The 18,648-nt window shown below is 37.1% G+C and overlaps 1 long non-coding RNA gene across 1 annotated transcript in view; it reads right to left on the reverse strand.

Moving 5' to 3' along the window:
* Window positions 1-2,336: 2,336 nt before the first annotated feature.
* Window positions 2,337-18,648, reverse strand: part of LOC120542197 — a 38,363-nt gene continuing 22,051 nt past the window's right edge. Inside the window, exon 3 of the long non-coding RNA XR_005636168.1 lies at window positions 2,337-2,489. This is a non-coding gene — a long non-coding RNA (uncharacterized LOC120542197). The remainder of the gene's footprint in view (window positions 2,490-18,648) is intronic.

Below are 18,648 nucleotides of genomic sequence, written 5' to 3' on the forward strand. Positions count from 1 at the left end.
GAAAAACAATAAAGTGAAAACCAAGTTTATCTAATACGGCTGCATTTGTGAGAATGAGATGAGTTGTATTCAATACTTGTTTTGGTGCCTAATTTTTCATGTTTAAGTAAAAGAAACACTCTTTTCTGTATCGGAATAATCTGACAACAAATGACTACTGTTATGTTCAAAAGTGTAAAAGTAAATGTGGTGCTCGTTCTATCCCGTTTGTTTTCTGAATCTGGTTAGTTCAGTATTGGGCTTTTGGGAGTTGGGGAAGGACAGAGTACAAATTATGTTTAATCTTCATTCCAAAATAGTTTACATGGCATAAATGAGACTTGTTGGAATTAGTGCATACTCCCGACCTTAAGCTAGTTGTGTGAAATTGCAATGCTGGAGGTGTATTTGCATCCCCTACTTATCAAACAACTTTAACATGATTTTCTGTCCTAGAACCCCTAGCTCTGTCTCTGTGTTGCTAATCCATTAACAAACAAAATTAAGTAATTTGAGGTTTGCAGCATACATAGTACATGGTCATACATAGTCCCACATTTGCTTATATGGCAACAGTATCTTATTCTTCTTCCTCCTCATCTTTTCCCACTTCTTGATGTTTAATAAATTTCATTGTCATTTTTACAGCTGGATACCTCTCTTGACATCAATCCTCCACATTTATCCAGGCTTGCAATCAGCTCCAAAACGGAGGTTGGGTTTTATATGGGAACAATATAGAAATTTAAAAATACATACTTTTTTCAATACCTCAACACGACAAATGAAGAAAGATAAGTAGTTTCTTTTATGATCTGGTTTCCTTCTATTTATTTTTTGCTGGCTTATTATGCATCTTTATTTGAAATTTGTTCATTACTGTATGAATTTTGACATGTGCTGAATATGATTCTGATCTTTAAAAATGTATTTTAAACATGTTTAATGATGTATATTAATTTTAATGTTTTATCATTATACCATCTTGTTCCTTTTGTTTATATTTTTTGTATAGTGCTCTTCACTGAGTGCAGGCACAAAGAGATTGGAGAAGTTCTTAGGTAAAATGCAAGGAAAAATTTTACAAATCCCTACACACAGAATACAGAATTCATACACATAAAGACACAGACTTTTTTTAACCACACACTAAATCAAAGTAGATCAAAACCGAGTAGTATTAATGGAACTTAGCAATATCTACCCATTAAATGATTTTAAAGCTATGGCCTGTTGACAACAGAGGAGTGGAAAACAAAAACTCTAGTCAGCAGCATCTCAGAAGAAAATAAACCTCTGGAGCGTCCACAGTCAGTTATAAAAGACAGTCAGACACAGGAAGAGCCCTAGAAATCCTAGCTAACTAGCCGCACATCATCCTTGGGAATTCTATGGTAGAGTCTGTTCTGGACCATGTAATGAGATACTGAAACTTTCAGTTCAGTTATTCCAAGGCTATGATGACTTTTATTATGGGTGCCCCCATTTTGGACTTGTGCACAGTAGCTAGCCACATTGCTATGAAAGACAACCAGTGGTCACAACCCATGATGCCACTAAATAGATGGGTAAAAAGTAAAGGGGTATGTATTTTTTAATTATCTGTGATAGATAAAAATACTTTACATGTCATGTGCTTTGCTTTATGCTTACTTTGACTTTCCAAAATGCTTTGATTTTCTTAGAAATGATTTTTGGTCTGCGGTGGGCTGGTGCCCTGTCCAGGGTTTGCTCCAGCCTTGCGCCCTGTGCTGGCTGGGATTGGCTCCAGCAGAAACCCAGTGACCCTGTGTTAGGATATAGCGGGTTAGAAAATAACTGACATGACTGATTTTTGGTTTCTGATCGGGCTTTGGTGAAAGATATGATTGATTTTTGGTTATGAACTTTTGCTCAGTTTAGACTTACATTTCATCTTCTGGTCCCTATTTAAAAATATTTCTCTCTTTACTACTAAAAGGCATAAACACTTCCTAAGCCTCACAACAAGCCAATGCATGCACTTAGTTTTGGCTCAATACTGAACATTATTATTTGAATTTTTAATAACAAGAAAAGTGATGTCATACCAACAAAGACATGTGAATCTAGACATGGGTGGTGTGGTGTACAACAGTTGAGTTTTTTCACTCCACATTGCTTTTTTTACATTTTTTATTTTCTTCTTTTTCTTTCTCTCGTGATTTGAACTATACCTCCTCAGGATGAAAGGTAATTAAAGCCAGTGGCAGACTACATTTTCAAAAGCAACCTTTTTTCCCTTCTTTCCTTCCTACTATTACCAACATGTTAGACACAAGCCTGTCATTTTCTAAAAGTTATTCATTTTATTTTTAATATATTTCATTATTATTAAAGTGATGTCATTGTATTGTTATTTTGTATGGCTGTTTTCTCATGGTGCCACCATTTTGGATGTTGTTTTCATGGATAATGCCATTTTGTTGTTTATAATGGTACTCAATGCTGGCCGCTTACTTTTGGCACTCTTCTTAGTATGACATCATCACCTGTGCAGTTAAAAGGCAGAAACATCCATAAGTTTTAGACCATTAAAGAGAAAAACATGTAGATGTAATTACTCTAGCAACTAATCAAAAATTAAGACAGCAACACCCAGAGGTTTTAGTCCATTAAAGAGGAAACCATGTAAATGTAATTATTCTAGCAACTAACCAAAAATTAAGAATCAGGACTCCTATTAGCCTACATGTAGTTTTGGTTTAGGTAACATGTCTATGTGTACTGTCTTTAGCAAGGAAACTTAAGAAGATCTTTCCAGCCCACTTTAAACAGAAGTTATTGGATTATTTACATCTTTTCTAATTTGAACATACATCCTCTCGCTGACACACAAACACTGAGAACTTTTAGCCAACTGATTATTCAGCAGAAGCATGTCAAGAAACACCCCAGGGCCCCTTTATACCAACAGCAATACTCCTAAATGCCTCACTGGGGCTGGGACTGCCAAGTCAAACGTTTTCTTTCTTTATATTTTGTTTTCCTTTTTAGTCATTCTGTTGTGTGTTCAGACCATAGTGTGTATATAGTTCAAGTTCAAGCACATTATTTTCATTGTGTAACACACCGAAATTACTTTTTGTGACAGCCCCAAGGTGCATTTAAAGAAAAGTCAAATCATTTCAAATGTCATATACAGTGTTAAGTGATCAAGTAACGATAGCAAATTATTATTGCTCAAAGTTCAGCAGCATGAATTGTAATTGCACCTGTTAATGAATATATATTTATTTATTTAAAGATCTTCTGTAAAAAGACATATTTCCACCTTGGGGACAAGATCTATCTATCTATCTACACTAAAACAACAGGTTCCAATCACAGCCTTGGGAGTTTCACCAAACAACAAGGATTGGTATCTATTTGGGATAAGATTTCAAGATAGCAATAAATCAAAATACATTTCAAGCTACCTATAAACCAGTCAATGGGTCTACCTTAATTACTAACATTAAGCTGTTAATTTTTAAGCCCACTCAATCCAGTTCTAGATCACAGCCTATCAACATTGGGTATAAAGCAAGAGTCAACTCCAAAGCACTGTGCGCACTCACACACTGAATCATGTTAAGAATTACAAATACACATCTGTTAGGTGACAACTAAAATGTAAACATCATGAGAGCGTGTATAAGCCACATAAGTAATAACAATAGGCTGTATTCTACAGTATTGTTTAATGAAACAAATTGCCTTTATACTGGGCACTTAAATACCTATTAAAAGATATTAGCTATGTGTACCCTCACCTTAATCGTCTTTAAAAAGTTAAAGGAATAATGTTTAATTTATCAGTTTTACAACCTGTGGACAGTGTTCTAATCTATTTTGTCGACATTGTTTGGCAGCAATCTGACTTGCCCCAAAGAATCTTCAAATACTTGTGCAGGTATTAATGCAAAATAAGTTCCCTTTTCCTATCAACACCATGTCAATTGCTCCTCTTGTAGACCTGACTTCCCAACTCCAAGCCACAAGCATTCTGGTAGTGTGACAAATGTTACAAACCAGTATCTGCTGATAGTGAACCAAGTGGCAGAGTTTTGAACGCGCTAACCAGAAATCATACACATTAAATATGAGTCAAAATGATCAGGTAAAAGTTTGTAAATGTATACAGGAGTCAACAAGAACCAACAAAGTTAGAAACAGAAATTTTTTTATTTGATTTAAATATTACTTTTTCCTTTATTTTCACAAAAATATGCTAAAGGCAGACCCTTGTTCTTAAATAACCTGGTACTGTACCTACAATGTCACAAATGAACACATGTACGCACCAGCAGCCCTGTAACGGGAAGCCATCCCCAGCAGCATTAAATTACATCATCAATGACACAATGGAAGGAACGTGAAATATAAATAAAAATTCATTCCAAAGAAGAAAAAGAAGACAGAAGCATTCAAAACACACTAAAATTAAGTTAAACAGCTGCAGATCCTGACATGCAGGGAGTGAGTATTTATTTCCCAAGCTGACATTTACTTTTGGGTCAAGAGGGTACCTTACATAGTCCTGGAAAAATGTTAACAGAGAACCCTGTTACTGCTCCAGGTGTGTGGCGTACAAGCTGTTCTCCTTTTCTCAGCAGCTACGGGTTGCAAGGGAATAATTTTATGCTGCATTCTAGTTATTCTGTCACTTGAAGTCTGCGCTCCAGAGATTTTAAAACAAGCTGGAAATGTTTACGTTTTCCTGATGTTATTTTCTTCTCCAGTTTTCAAGTGTCATGTATTGTCAAGAGGCCTTCTATTGGTTTTGACCTTTGTTGCCTTAGATCTTGTTTTGTCATTATGTTGGTTCTGTTTAATAACCTTTGTCTATATGATAACGTCTCTCCTTCCACCTACAGATTATTTCAAATCAGCAGTCAGGTTTAGCCAACCATCACATTTCAGTGTAAGTTCAAATATGAAGTCCTGAATTTATAAGACCAGTCACTCATAAGTACTGCCTGGCCACCAGGCCTATACTATAGCAAGAACAGTTCATATGAGCTTCCATGGTTTGCATTGTATGCAGAGCAGACCTTGCCAACCTATGGTGTTCCTCTTCATCTTTCCCTACCCTTTGATCCTCTGGTGATAAAAAAAGATGTAGCCCTTGTTATACATTTCTATACGTTCATACGTTTCTACATGATCTATTATGATTGTTTCAAGCGTAACTTTTGTGTTTGTTTTTTTTTTCATTTGAGTGACAGATAATGAGGAAGTCCTTGTTTTGTCATCTTGGTTTTGATGATGCCACATGTTAAGGAGAGTGATCAAATGTGCAGGCATGCAAAATCATTCTCCACCTGTTATGATATGGTAATGAGCATGTTCACTGCTTAAATTTATTTTGAACTATATATGTATTTTTGGATCCTTGTTATTCTTTTCCAAATGCCTGGAAATATAAATTATTCATATTTAATATTACAGGGTGAGTCAAAATTATGTTAGAAAAGCGCTATATAAATTCAAAGAATTATTATTATTATTATAACATTTGAATGGTGGAAACAATTTATTCACAAAACATACTTCATATGTGGAAGATGATTTGCAGGAATGTCTTAACCTGTTAATCATCATGTTCAACACACAAAAAACAACAAGCAATAGTAGCATTTGAAGCCCAGATGCGCATTTGGTATTCTGTCATTCAGGTCATTAATATCACGAACTTTCCTGCTATGCACGCGCTCCTTCACCATACCTCATAACCAGAAATCACAGGATGTCAAATCAGGGGAGTGTGGAGGCCATGGCAATGGTCCACCATGACCTGGAAAGGTGAGGTCAAGATAAAAATAATCCATTAGTGTTAACATAATTTTGACTCACCCTGTATTTGGTAATTATATTTTTGCTTAAGAGTTATTTATTTAGTTTTGGCCTTTTTTCAATTTTCCCACAATGTGTTTTTTTTTTTGGTGGGTACTGCCATTTTGGATAATAATTGCTGTAACACAACATGTTCTCGGAGGTCACATCTGCTGACGTTATATGTGCAAATGTATAAAGGATGCTGTTGCTGTTAGCACACCATCCATGATTGTAGATACTAGTTCAAAGCCTTCTCATGTGTGTTTTTTCAATGTTCCTTTGGGTTTTTACATCTGCCTAGGGTTATTTTTGACTTGGTTTACATACTAGAATTGTTTGAAAGATAGTTTGTCTTCCTGGTTTTTACCTTGTTTTTTTATTGGCTACAATTCACTCCCTAGTCCTAACCTTTTACTTACTGTCTGTTCTATTTCATTTTGTGACAAAACACTGACCTTTGTTTCAAACGGAAGATCTTTTTAGATTTTTGGGTTTCACTTGTTTTATTTATTACTTCGAGATTACCTATTCATTTGTTTTGGCTTGTTAATTTCTTAGACCTGTTGTCTGCTCTATTTGCATTACATTTGTGATTTGCTCTTATAAGACCTTAAAATAACTCTAATAATGGTACTAATCTTTTCTTTTCACTTTTACTGAACCATCTAGGGCCATTGTACACCTTTGCACGCTGGTCTCACCTTCTGGGCTGGTCACACCATAAGAGTATTTATAACTGGAATATTTTTGGATTCATACTCTGTTTACACAAAAGACTCCCTCACACTTTCCACCCAAGACTGCTGGTTGATGAATGATGACCATTTTACATGATCACTACTCTGATTGCTCCATACAGGTGGCTCTAAGATCTGCAATCCAGTCTGAAGAGTGAGAGATTCCAGAAGGCAGACTCTGTCCTATTTTAGTCTTTTGTTAGATTGCCCTTGAATGAAACAAAAACAAATAGGTCTCAATCGTTTTACTTTATTTTGTTTTTCCATAGTAATTGAGGAAGGAAGCTTGTTTTCCATGGCAAAGCTTTTGTTTTCCATTTTATTTAAAAAGAAAAAAAAAGCATAGTCTTTCATGCTTGTGAATTTCAGGTATGACTCTCTAAATATGCAGACAGAGTGTTTTCAACACCTCTTTCCAAATAAAGTTTTTATCTTTCCTCACCCCCGTCCAGGTGGGAATGTTTTTGTTTTGAATTATTTATTGAAGGCATATTGTTTTCCACATTGTTGTTAGCCATCCACCTGATCGAGTAGATATTTGGTGATTTGAAATTGGGACTCCAAAGACGTCTTGGCAGGACAGACAAAGGCAATGCAGTATTCAGTAAAACCTGAAGCCTGGCGTTGAAACTTTTAAAAGAAAAGTCAAATCAATGCATTATCGCACTCACTTAATCCAGTTCAAGGTGACAAGGGACAGCCATATTAGGTAAGAAATACAAATTAACCCTGCTTTTGACTGAATGGCATGGTTTCTCTAACCTTTCTAGTCTATGTTAAGGACATTTAAGAAACCAATGGGTCCCAACAAAGCTTTGTCATCATTAGATATTCCTTACAATGAAGGTTGCTTGATGTTCATTAAATGATCTATGGCTCCAATATGACTGAATAGACCAAGTGGGCATTTATTTGAGATCGTTTTACAGGGATGTTTACATGAGTCATGGCATCATCGCTACATCATTACAGTTTTTGATCTTCAAGTGTTTGACCTCTAAGGGCACGGATAATTACCCAAATATTGTTTTTCTTTCAGAAACAATCCAGGTCAAAGGACGCCAAGAAATGGAATATTGTCCCTGAGGATGGGTCTGGTGCACTCTGTCTTAGTATGGAGAAAAATAACTATTTTTGGAGTTCAATGTCTGCCATTTAAACAACATTATCTGTCCAGTAAGATAGTGAAAGGTCATAGCTTGTGACGGCTACTTGCAAGTATCAAGATCTAAAGGTTTTGTACTTTTTTGTGTCATTACATTTTGACAAAGATTGCAGCCTTGTTTAGATCATGTAAGTTTCATTTTCATATTTGAATGTGCTATGGTTTGGCCTGGACTTGCTTTCTTTCTATGAATCACAACGCTCAAAGATACCATCAATCAAATATCAAACAACTTAACAGAAGCACAATTCTTTTAAATTAGCACCGTATCAACAAATCCTTTGGACTGTTTCTCACAGAGAACATTTAATTTTTTCTAAGTAAAATAAGACCTCCTTGGCCCAATGCATTATGGAGGGAGGAACAGAATTTGTCCGGTTAGTAAGATAAAATGGTGAGTAGTTAGAAGCGTAGTGTAAGACAGAATGTTGAATCATCTGGTGTTATTCCAAGTAATGCTATTAGAGAATTTAGTGGAATTATAAATTCCAAACTCTCTGACAAACGAACAAAGATTTTTTCCAATATTACTTGGGTGTAGGGCATTCCAAAAATATATGTCCTAGTTGCAGTACTAGATCCAGGTAGACTGGTGATAATTAGTAATAGCAAGAGTACAGAGAAAGAGATATAGTAAGTATAGTATATATACTATATACTATAAACCACTATATTGCCTTTTGTCAAATGCCTGTATCTGCATAGTTTGGGTCACTTTGGGCTCTAGTTCCTGGAGCCTGTAACTACCATCAAAGGATCTCAAGTTTACACATTGTTTCATTTATCTAGTTATCTCTGCTCTCCTATTATGTGTTTAGTGCCTTCTGAAAGTTTTACTCTGATTCTGGAGGAAGATTGAGAGCCAGTTATCTACAGGTATACTAGCAGCATGGCTGATGTCAAATTGCGCTAACTAACAATATATACCATCACAACCCTGATATTTCTGTCACTCTTTGATGAATTCAGACATCACTTATATAAGGGTTCAAAACTAAGACCTGAAATGTTCTGATGAATAAGAATTGATGAGGTGCCATAATGAGAGCCAAAAGCGAAAACTGGTAGACTTGGAGGTCTACCTCACTTGCTTTTTTTGTCTACTCTACCTAAAGAAAATATTGCTAGTTGCTATATTAATATCATCCTCCAGTGTTAATGAGAATATATTCATTTATACCACAATTTACTCTTGCTATACAGCCAGGGTATTAGACAGACAGACAGACAGACAGACAGACAGATAGATAGATAGATAGATAGATAGATAGATAGATAGATAGATAGATAGATAGATAGATAGATAGATAGATAGATAGATAGATAGATAGATAGAACTTCTTTTTTAAGGGTAAAAACTCTAAAATGGACAGGCAGATTGGCTCCATTTTTGTTAATATTAAACTCCCTAGTCATCGATTTTCAAATTCATTCAATCAAATTTAGAGTTATGTGGGAGAAACCTGGAGGCTACCTGTGTAGAATTCCATGCACGGCAAAGGTAATACTGGATAAGGTAGCAGTCAATTTGCAGGGCACATTGATATATACATACAAACACTCACACGAAGCTAATGTAGACTCACTAGTAAGACAAAACTGAATGGCTTTGGGGTGTAGTGGGAAAGTCCACACGTGAAAAGTAAAGATGAAATCAAATTTAAATTAGTGGTGTAAAATAATGCATTAAAGCAAAGATGGACAGAATTGCAATTGGTGCTGTGATTGGCTGTAATTGTACTGGGCAGTTGCATGCAGCAGGAGGAAAATTGTGAAGTACATGTTAACATCACCTTCATCACATAACATCACTCTGTGAACTTACCAGGACTTTCCCTACAATCTGCTGTTTTGACAACATGTACTGTGATATGGAAAGGAACAGTTTCTTGATTCTCGTGTATTCAGAAAAGATTCAGTGGCTGGCCAGGAAGTAATTGATTGGGGCAGATGTAAATAGTTGTCTACTGCAACGGCTCATTTAGGATTTGAGTGAAGGATCACTAGCAGTAAGGTGGAGCCGCCAGCATTATTTGGGAAAGACTGAAAGCAAAAGAATGGGAGGTGAGTGGAAGTATTTTGCCAGTGTTATTGGAAGTGAGTTAGCCACTCTACCTGTTGGACCAGAACAAAAACTTGTGTGGTGAGGCTCAGTGGGCCAGCAGGATGTAGTCTTTTGTTTGTTTACTTTGTTTGCTTATTTATCCCTCCCACATGTTGTGTCTTTTGGTTAATCCATTTCTCTATTTTCTAACCCTGCTTTTCCAGTATTTTGTAATTGGTGGCAGATGGAACCTATCCCAGCAGTAACCAGCCAGGAAACAAGTTGCATTTGCATCATATTGTTTATTTGTCAGTCATATAATATTCATTGGAGTGAGTTATATAAAATGTAGATATTCCCATCTCTTTGAATAGCCTGCAAAATGTTTCTGTCAGTGAGGATATCCTTCAATTTGTGGAGGTGTTACAGCATCTTCAACACTTACTATCTGTCTCAATTTCTTCTGTTATTTTTAACTTTCCCTAACATTAGTGTTCATTGTTTTAACAGCCTTTTTCTGACTACATAACTAAACTATTTTATCTCCAGGTTGATTATGCAGGATTGCATATACAGTACATACTGTATATACAAATTTTAGATCCACTTCCATCCATCCATCCATCAATTCATCAACCATTTATAGTTTAGATGGGAGCCTCTCCCTTGATAATTAGACATGAGGGTGGACCCAAACAAGAAAAGGATATTAGTTGATGCAACGGCATCCTTGAACACACATTCCTATGCTTGCTCACTCCAACGAAACTTGGAGTATGCAGGGAAATCCCACATGAAAATGGAAAGAATGTCTGAACAGTCATTGACCAGGTTATGAACTGAACTCAAGTCTTTTAATGTGTGAGGTCAATTCACAAATCACTGTCCAACTTTATAACATTTATTTGCATATTTACATCCATCCAACTCTATGCAAGGCAACAATCCCTTGATATGAAACTGGTCCACCAGAGGACACACTCATGCACCTACTTGTATTGATTTATACTAGGATAGTTTTAGAATTGCCAATTAAACTAGCATGCGTATGATATATGGAAGAAAACACAAAAATATAAGATTTTTGATTAACAAGAGGAGTCAATTCAAGCTCATTTATCTGCTAGGATGTCAATGTTTCCACCTCAACAATAATTTCTATTTCAAAAACTGGAATATTTTAAACCAGAACATCTGGAGGAAACTAATATATACTGCTCAAAAGAATTAAAGGAACACTTCTTAATCAGAGTATAGCATAAAGTCAATGAAACTTATGGGATATTAATCTGGTCAGTTAAGTAGCAGAGTGGTTGGTAATCAGTTTCAGCTGCTGTGGTGTTAATGAAATTAACAACAGATGCACTAGAGGGGCGACAATGAGATGACCCCCAAAACAGGAATGGTTTAACAGGTGGAGGCCACTGACATTTTTCCCTCCTCATCTTTTCTGACTGTTTCTTCACTAGTTTTGCATTTGGCTACAGTCAGTGTCACTACTGGTAGCATGAGGCGATACCTGGACCCTACAGAGGTTGCACAGGTAGTCCAACTTCTCCAGGATGGCACATCAATACGTGTCATTGCCAGAAGGTTTGCTGTGTCTCCCTGCACAGTCTCAAGGGCATGGAGGAGATTCTAGGAGACAAGCAGTTACTCTAGGAGAGCTGGAGAGGGCCATAGAAGGTCCATAACCCATCAGCAGGACCAGTATCTGCTCCTTTGGGCAAGGAGGAACAGGATGAGCACTGCCAGAGCCCTACAAAATGACCTCCAGCAGGCCACTGGTGTGAATGTCTCTGACCAAACAACCAGAAAGACTTCATGAGGGTGACCCAAGGGCCCCATGTCCTCTAATGGGCCCTGAGCTCACTGCCCAGCAGCATGCAGCTCCATTGGCATTCGCCATAGAATACCAGAATTGGCAGATGCACCACTGGTGCCCTGTGCTTTTTACAGATGAGAGCAGGTTCACCCTGAGCACGTGACAAAAGTGAAAGGGTCTGGAGAAGCCATGGAGAACATTATGCTGCCTGTAACATCATTCAGCATGAGCAGTTTGGTGGTGGGTTAATGATTGTCTGGGGAGGCATATCCATGGAGGGTCACACAGACTGCTACAGGCTTGACAAAGGCACCTTGGCTGCCATTAGGTATCAGGATGAAATCCTTGGACCCATTGTCAGACCCTATGCTGGTACAGTGGCTCCTGGTGCACGACAATTCCTGGCCTCATGTGGTGAGAGTATGCAGGCAGTTCCTGGAGGATGAAGGAATTGATACCATTGACTGGCCACCACACTTTCCTGACCTAAATCCAATAGAACACCTCTGGGACATTATGTTTTGGTCCATCCAATGCCACCAGGTTGCACCTCAGACTGTCCAGGAGCTCAGTGATGCCCTGGTCCAGATCTTGGAGGAGATCCCCCACAACACCATCTGTCATCTCATTAGAAGCATGCACCGATGTTGTCAGGCATGTATACAAGAACACAGGGGCCATACAAAGTGCTGCGTACAATTTTGAGTTGCTGCAATTAAATTTTGGCAAAATGGACTAGCCTGCCACATAATTTTTTCACTCTGATTTTTGGGGCATCTTTGAATTCAGGGCTCTGTAGGTTGATCATTTTCATTTCCATCAAACGATGTGGCATCCTTTCGTTCCTAACACATTACCCAGTCTATATCAGTATAGATATCCAGGAGGATTTCTTTTCCCCATTGAGATCTGATGTGTTTTCAAAGTGTTCCTTTAATTTTTTTGAGCAGTTTATATAATACAAGGGTAAAATGTGCAGGCTGCCTTCAGAATGTGACACGCTAATGTCCTTGGCACTTGCCACCCTCTCACAATGTCACATAAGCAAAGTACTGTGCAAAAGTATTAGGCACTTTAGAAAATATATATAAAAATTGTCTTAGATAATAATTTTCTGCTTTCTGGATTAGTAAGTCATATTTTGTAGTTCCAAACAATCTTTTGCAAAAAGTTAAGCAGCGATACGATATTTGAATGTTTTTTAAAAAAAGAAACTAACATAGTAATGGACCACTTCCCAGTTGAAAAATGTGACCTCTTTGTAGGCATTGCTTGATTAAACAGAATAAACAAATTGGTGCTAATAATCAGCGACATAATGTGTATGTTGAACTAAAGTGATTAACTGAAACATAAACAGCAGTGTACAAAGAAGAAAACTTTCCAAGGGATAACCATACTAAGATGTGACAGTTTAACCAGCAAATCATATGCCATGGCAATGTATCCATGGCAACAAGATAAAAGGTGGTCCACCTGTATCATTAAAGTCCCCCCAGGCAGAAATTTCATGCCAGACCAATGTTTCCAGATGTGCTTTTCAAGCTCTGCTTCAGAAGCCCAAAGGAAGGGTGCAATGCATCATCCTTACTTCCCTTCAAATTTGAAATATGTTTAGCACCACTATCAGTTCACAACAGGCATAAACCATTGGGACTCTTGTACACCCATCTACAGTGTAGAGAGGTATTAGCAGAAATAGTCTTCATGAAAGAGTTGATTCTAAAAACCAATTACTGCAAGATGGAAATAAAGCCCAATGATTCACTTATACAAGAAAAAATGGGGTATAGAGTACAGAGGACTGATGAGTCAAAATTTAAAAAGTTTGGTTGTAACAGAAGGCAGTTTGTCTGCCAAGGGCTAGAGTACGGTACATGGATGAATGTCTTCAAGTAACAATGTAACACATTGAAGGTCATCTGTAGGTTTGAGGCTATATTTCCACAGATTGAGTTGGTGATTTGATCAAAATTGATGCCCTCCACACTGATGAGAAGCACAGCCATATTTTTTTCATCATGTAGCACCATCTGATCACTCCTAGCATCGTTCTGCCACATGACAATGACCACAAACACATGGCCAAAATCATAAAAAAACTACATACAGTAAAAAGAAGAGCAGATGGTATGGTCTCAACAGAGCCCTGATTTCAACATCACCAAGACAGTCTGGGATTACAAGTAAAGCAGGCAAAGTCTGCAGTGTGGCAGGTTCTTCACAATGCTTGAAACAGCAGACATCACGAGGACCTTCAGAAACTATATGACAGTGGACCTAAGGAAATTGCTGATGCTTTTATGGCAAAGGATGATTACACTATTGACTTCATTTATGTTTTTTTCTATTCACTGCAATTTTTGATTACAAAGTTTATTGATTAATTGAAACTATTTATGCCATTATTTTGGAAAGCACACCTGCTTTACAGTATTTTTTCTAAGGCTTGCCTAAGACTTTTAGTACACTTCTATGCATTGTTTATGCCATTTTAGAGGCAAAAAATACTTATATGACTATAAAAAAGTTAAACCTTCTATTCATCAGTTCCAGAACCTATACATTACACACTCATGATGAGCATGAGTCTTTCCCAGGAGCACTGGATAAAAGGCAGGAATCAACCTTAAATCTGACACATTTCCATTGCAGAACATGCTCATGCATACACCTACCAATCAGCCTAACAGATACATGCATAGAGAATATGCAAACTCCATATACGGTGGCCTAGCCAAAACTTGAATCCAGGTTGCTTGAGCTCTGGGGCAGTAGTAATAATCACTTGTGCTGCCAAAGGCTAAAACTTGCAATTTAAAATATGCCACATGAAGCATTATTCTAACAAAATTAATATCCATGATCCATCAATTTGCCTTTAAGAAAGGAGGGGTCTTCAATTCTTCCTTTCTTTCTTCAAGGATTGGATAGTATTAAAACCTTTTAATCTGCTCAAACAATGCTGTTCCTGATCCCTTGTTTGGCCAAGGGGATTACTGGAAGGTAAGGTCTTGGTATTGGCTAGCAGGTACGGCAGTTTGTTTCAGATACTGCAGCCCAGCTGGGAGTCTGGTGTGCAGACAAAACCCTTAATTAACCAAGGGATTAATGTGGTTAAATTAAAGCTGGCTCCTGGTCTTTGAACCCCCAGAGAAGATCTCAGTGGGGGCAGGCTGATGTTTATCTCCTACTCCGTTAGTATGGAAATGGGATCAAAACCCTGTATTCAGAAATGGCTTGCCTTTGGGATGGCCAGCCCCTAAGTAGATACTGCCTCTTCCCCCTAATAACCGGCTTTAAGTGAACCTCCGGAAAGAGCAACAAGAATGTTCTACTGTTGCAAATTAGGATTGTTGAGAATTAATATGGCACATCTGTAGGAGTTAAGTGAGATGGATTCAGCTGAGTGACTGAATGCAGCATTAGAAAAAAAGTCTAAAGAAATACAGATCAGGAGCACAGTTCCTGGTGGATTCATTTGCTTTTCGACAACTAGTACTGATGAATCAACAAGTTCCCCATTAGACAGATCATGGCTCTAGAAGTTGGACTCAACCTGTATGTGCTTAGAATTTATTTTATATCAATTCCCATTCCATATTTTTATATGTGTTGCTTTATAAAGGTGCTCTAACGTTAACTTAACATTATGAACAACTCTAAAACTGAAAATGTATAAATCAAAGCCTGTTTTACTAAAAAGTAGGGTGAGTAATAGCATTATTGTTATTTATTATAATGTATTGGAAATTACAATATTTAGACTTGCATCACTTATCATATGTAATGTAAGTGACACAATATAATGCAATATTCTCAATCAATCGTAATCCAATTCATGTTCACCGGGGCCAGAGCCTGCCCCAGAAGGACTGGGTGGAGGGTAGTACACATAATTAATAAGAGTTATGCATATTAAACATATAAGCAAGCACTAGATCTTCAGGCCCTCTCCACAAATCATATCCAATATCCTATACCCAAGACAAATGATAGCTCCCTCATCTTCTCTAACCCATCATGACCACCTCCATTTTTAAGGCAAGATCAGTGCTCTCTGTTCATCTATTTCCAAATTTATATCTCTCTGCTTCACCCCATTCCCTTTCCTGTAACTCGGTCTAGTCTAATACCTCCAGCCTTCTTTCTAATTGTAAGTCCACTGTTTGATCTTCCTGTCCTCAACCCTTACACTTACTCACACTCAATCTCTCTTTTCATTCAGGTTCAGTTCATAATCCACATAGTTCTGACTAAACCAAACCTCGACCCACAGGCCTTGTCCAACTTTTACCTCCCCTTTCATCTTCTTTCCCTGTCTTGTCATTGTTTCTTCACATCTGATTCCACACCTCTCAGCTAATCCTTTCTTTGAAACTTTCCACTATGGATTTCAAGTCCATAACAGTAGGGATGAAGCTCTATAGTATATCAAGAATGATGTCTCTACAATTGATAAGTTACGTCTTCTATACTGCTTCTTCTTGCCTGTTGTTGCTCTATAAGGAATCTACAGCTGAACAAAAACTGAATGATGTACATATTATACTGTAACATATGAGAACACCCATAAAATTAAGGGGCAGTGTATTCAACACAGAAATTAGAAATTAGTATTTTTTTTGTAAAGGTTTGCGGTAATTATGGAACAATGTAGCTGAAGTACAAACCTTGTTAATTTTTAATAAGAACGAGGAGGAAATGTTGGGACAAATCAGGTATTACCTGATGAAACAAGCTTGATGAACTAAATGAACTTATATTGTTTGTCATACATCTTATGTGTTTTAGGGCAGCTTCAACCTTGCTTGCCCACATGCGGTTTTCCTTCTTTAAAAGTAGAATTACCTCCCTACTGCCTATGACTTACAGGGTCTTTTAAAGTCCTGAACATGACAACTTTACACTTTTATACATACATTTTCTACATGATTCTATATGTGACAGAGAAGCAGTTCATTCAGCTGATGTATCAGGTGATGGCTACATTTAGCCCAAGTCAGCCGTGGAAGTCTTTTGTTCCTTCTACTACTAACACCAGAGGAAATATGACGAGATGTGATTGTAACCTGCAATGGAGCAATGTTTTGTACTTGGATAATTTCTGCATTGCTCCCATTGCTTGAGGACTGGTTCAGGTGGTTACTTGAAATGTGGTTATCTGTAGCTAATGACTGGCTGGATAGGCTAGAACAAAACAAATTTGCAAAAAAAAAGCAGAAGCCAGCAGAATCACTGGATTCATTTACCTTCCAATTTTAACAGAAATACAGTATTACTAGTTTTTGTTTGGTGATTTAAATTACTGATCCCTTCCCTGTGATACTAAGACTGGAGTTGTGGCAAGTGCAATCTGTATAGGTCAAAGATCACACAATGCAAATTCACAATAAATTGATCCATCTTTTATTTAATATAAAACAAGCCAGAAATATCTTTAAATGCAATGATGAAAAAAAAAACCAATTCACAAAACAACACCTCAGAAAATGTCCTGAACTTGCTGCCTTTAATCCTGTGACAGATTGCGCAGGAACAGCATGGAACTTTTCTTTTTTGTCTTTTTTTTCTTTCAACTAACTTTTCTGACCTCAGGACTGACTTTTTCAATACTTGCCCTCTGAACTTTCCATATGGCATAGTGGTGTAAATGTGCTTCTATTGTGAGGATTCCCACTCACCCCCTCCATTGCAAATCACTGATTGTTTCAAATGAATTTGACTGGACTGTTGGATGCAGCCCTGCTCCCCCACCTTCAAACCATTACCAGATGAATCAGCAAAAGATACTGATCAATTTTGCTGAAGCTGCTGGGTTTACAGAGAGCCTTGCTTTCAAGTGGCATCTCTTCTTGCATTACAAAGCCGTGGCCCTGAAACACAACCTGGTCAAACTAATTATTAACACTATGGAGAGAAAAATGGGCTTGAGCAAATAAGCCACAGTGGTTAACGTGTGAGCTGCCCCACCTTGTATTCACACCAGCTCATCCAAAGGCGAACAGCACATCTTCAGAAGATTAGGGGAATGAACAATAATTTACTGAGCTAATGATCTACCTTGTTGTTAGCAGATTAATAGATGCATAACATGAGCATTCCCCTGGTATTTAGGGTTTCTCAAGCATTTTCAGACTGTGACAAATGAGGCCTAACCCTAGGACATTAAGCACATGATATAGACATCTCTTATTTTACTAATAAAGCTTAAAGAACAAAAACAATAAAGAAACAGAATGAAAAAATGATTGGCATTAACAAGATTCAGAAATTAATTTATTGTAGGAAGGTCTTTTAAAATATTAACTGAAAAAAGATATATCTAAGTGGGGAAAGTAATATTTTGAAACTTCTTATAGTGTTCAATTTTTCTTTATACAACTAAAGAAGTCAGTATGATTTCTTTACAGTCAAGACCTGTATTGTTATATTATCTAGCCCTTATTCATCTCTGCATCCAACCAATATTTGGTCAAGGGGTCAAAAAGCATCTGAAAATAAAACATTTAGAAATGAATGAGTCTATGTTAAAAAGAGCTTCAGATCCTGAAAGCATATAGCCCAAACCATTTTTTTCCCTATGGATGGTATTTGTATTCTTTTTTGCTTTTAGAATCCTTTTCTTGCATTTTTTTGTCATGTGTTTACTCATATTAATATACAGCTATGCTTTTTTCTGTGCACTGCATCTTCACTTTTAAAAGCTAAACCTTGATCATTTATATTTGTCAGTTTCCTTTAAATAAAAAAGTTTTAAATGATAAAATTAATATTTCAATTGTGGAGCACTTCATGGAACTCAAAAACACTTCACATTAAGAAGCAAAACAAAAAAATTAAAGTTAACAAACCTGAAATGAGTTAGAGTATTGAAATAATTAAAACACACATCTACACTTGCTTCCATCTTTGTGCCTGATGCCCCACACGCATCAGCTATATTAAGTTGATGTGATATTGGATTGAAGAAAGATTGACTAGGACATATACAGTGGATTCAGAAAGCATTCAGACCCCTTCACTTTCTGCACATTTTACTCTGTTGTAGATTTAATTT

The sequence above is a fragment of the Polypterus senegalus genome, chromosome 13, assembly GCF_016835505.1.
Source record: "Polypterus senegalus isolate Bchr_013 chromosome 13, ASM1683550v1, whole genome shotgun sequence".
In the NCBI taxonomy this organism is placed as follows: domain Eukaryota; kingdom Metazoa; phylum Chordata; class Cladistia; order Polypteriformes; family Polypteridae; genus Polypterus; species Polypterus senegalus.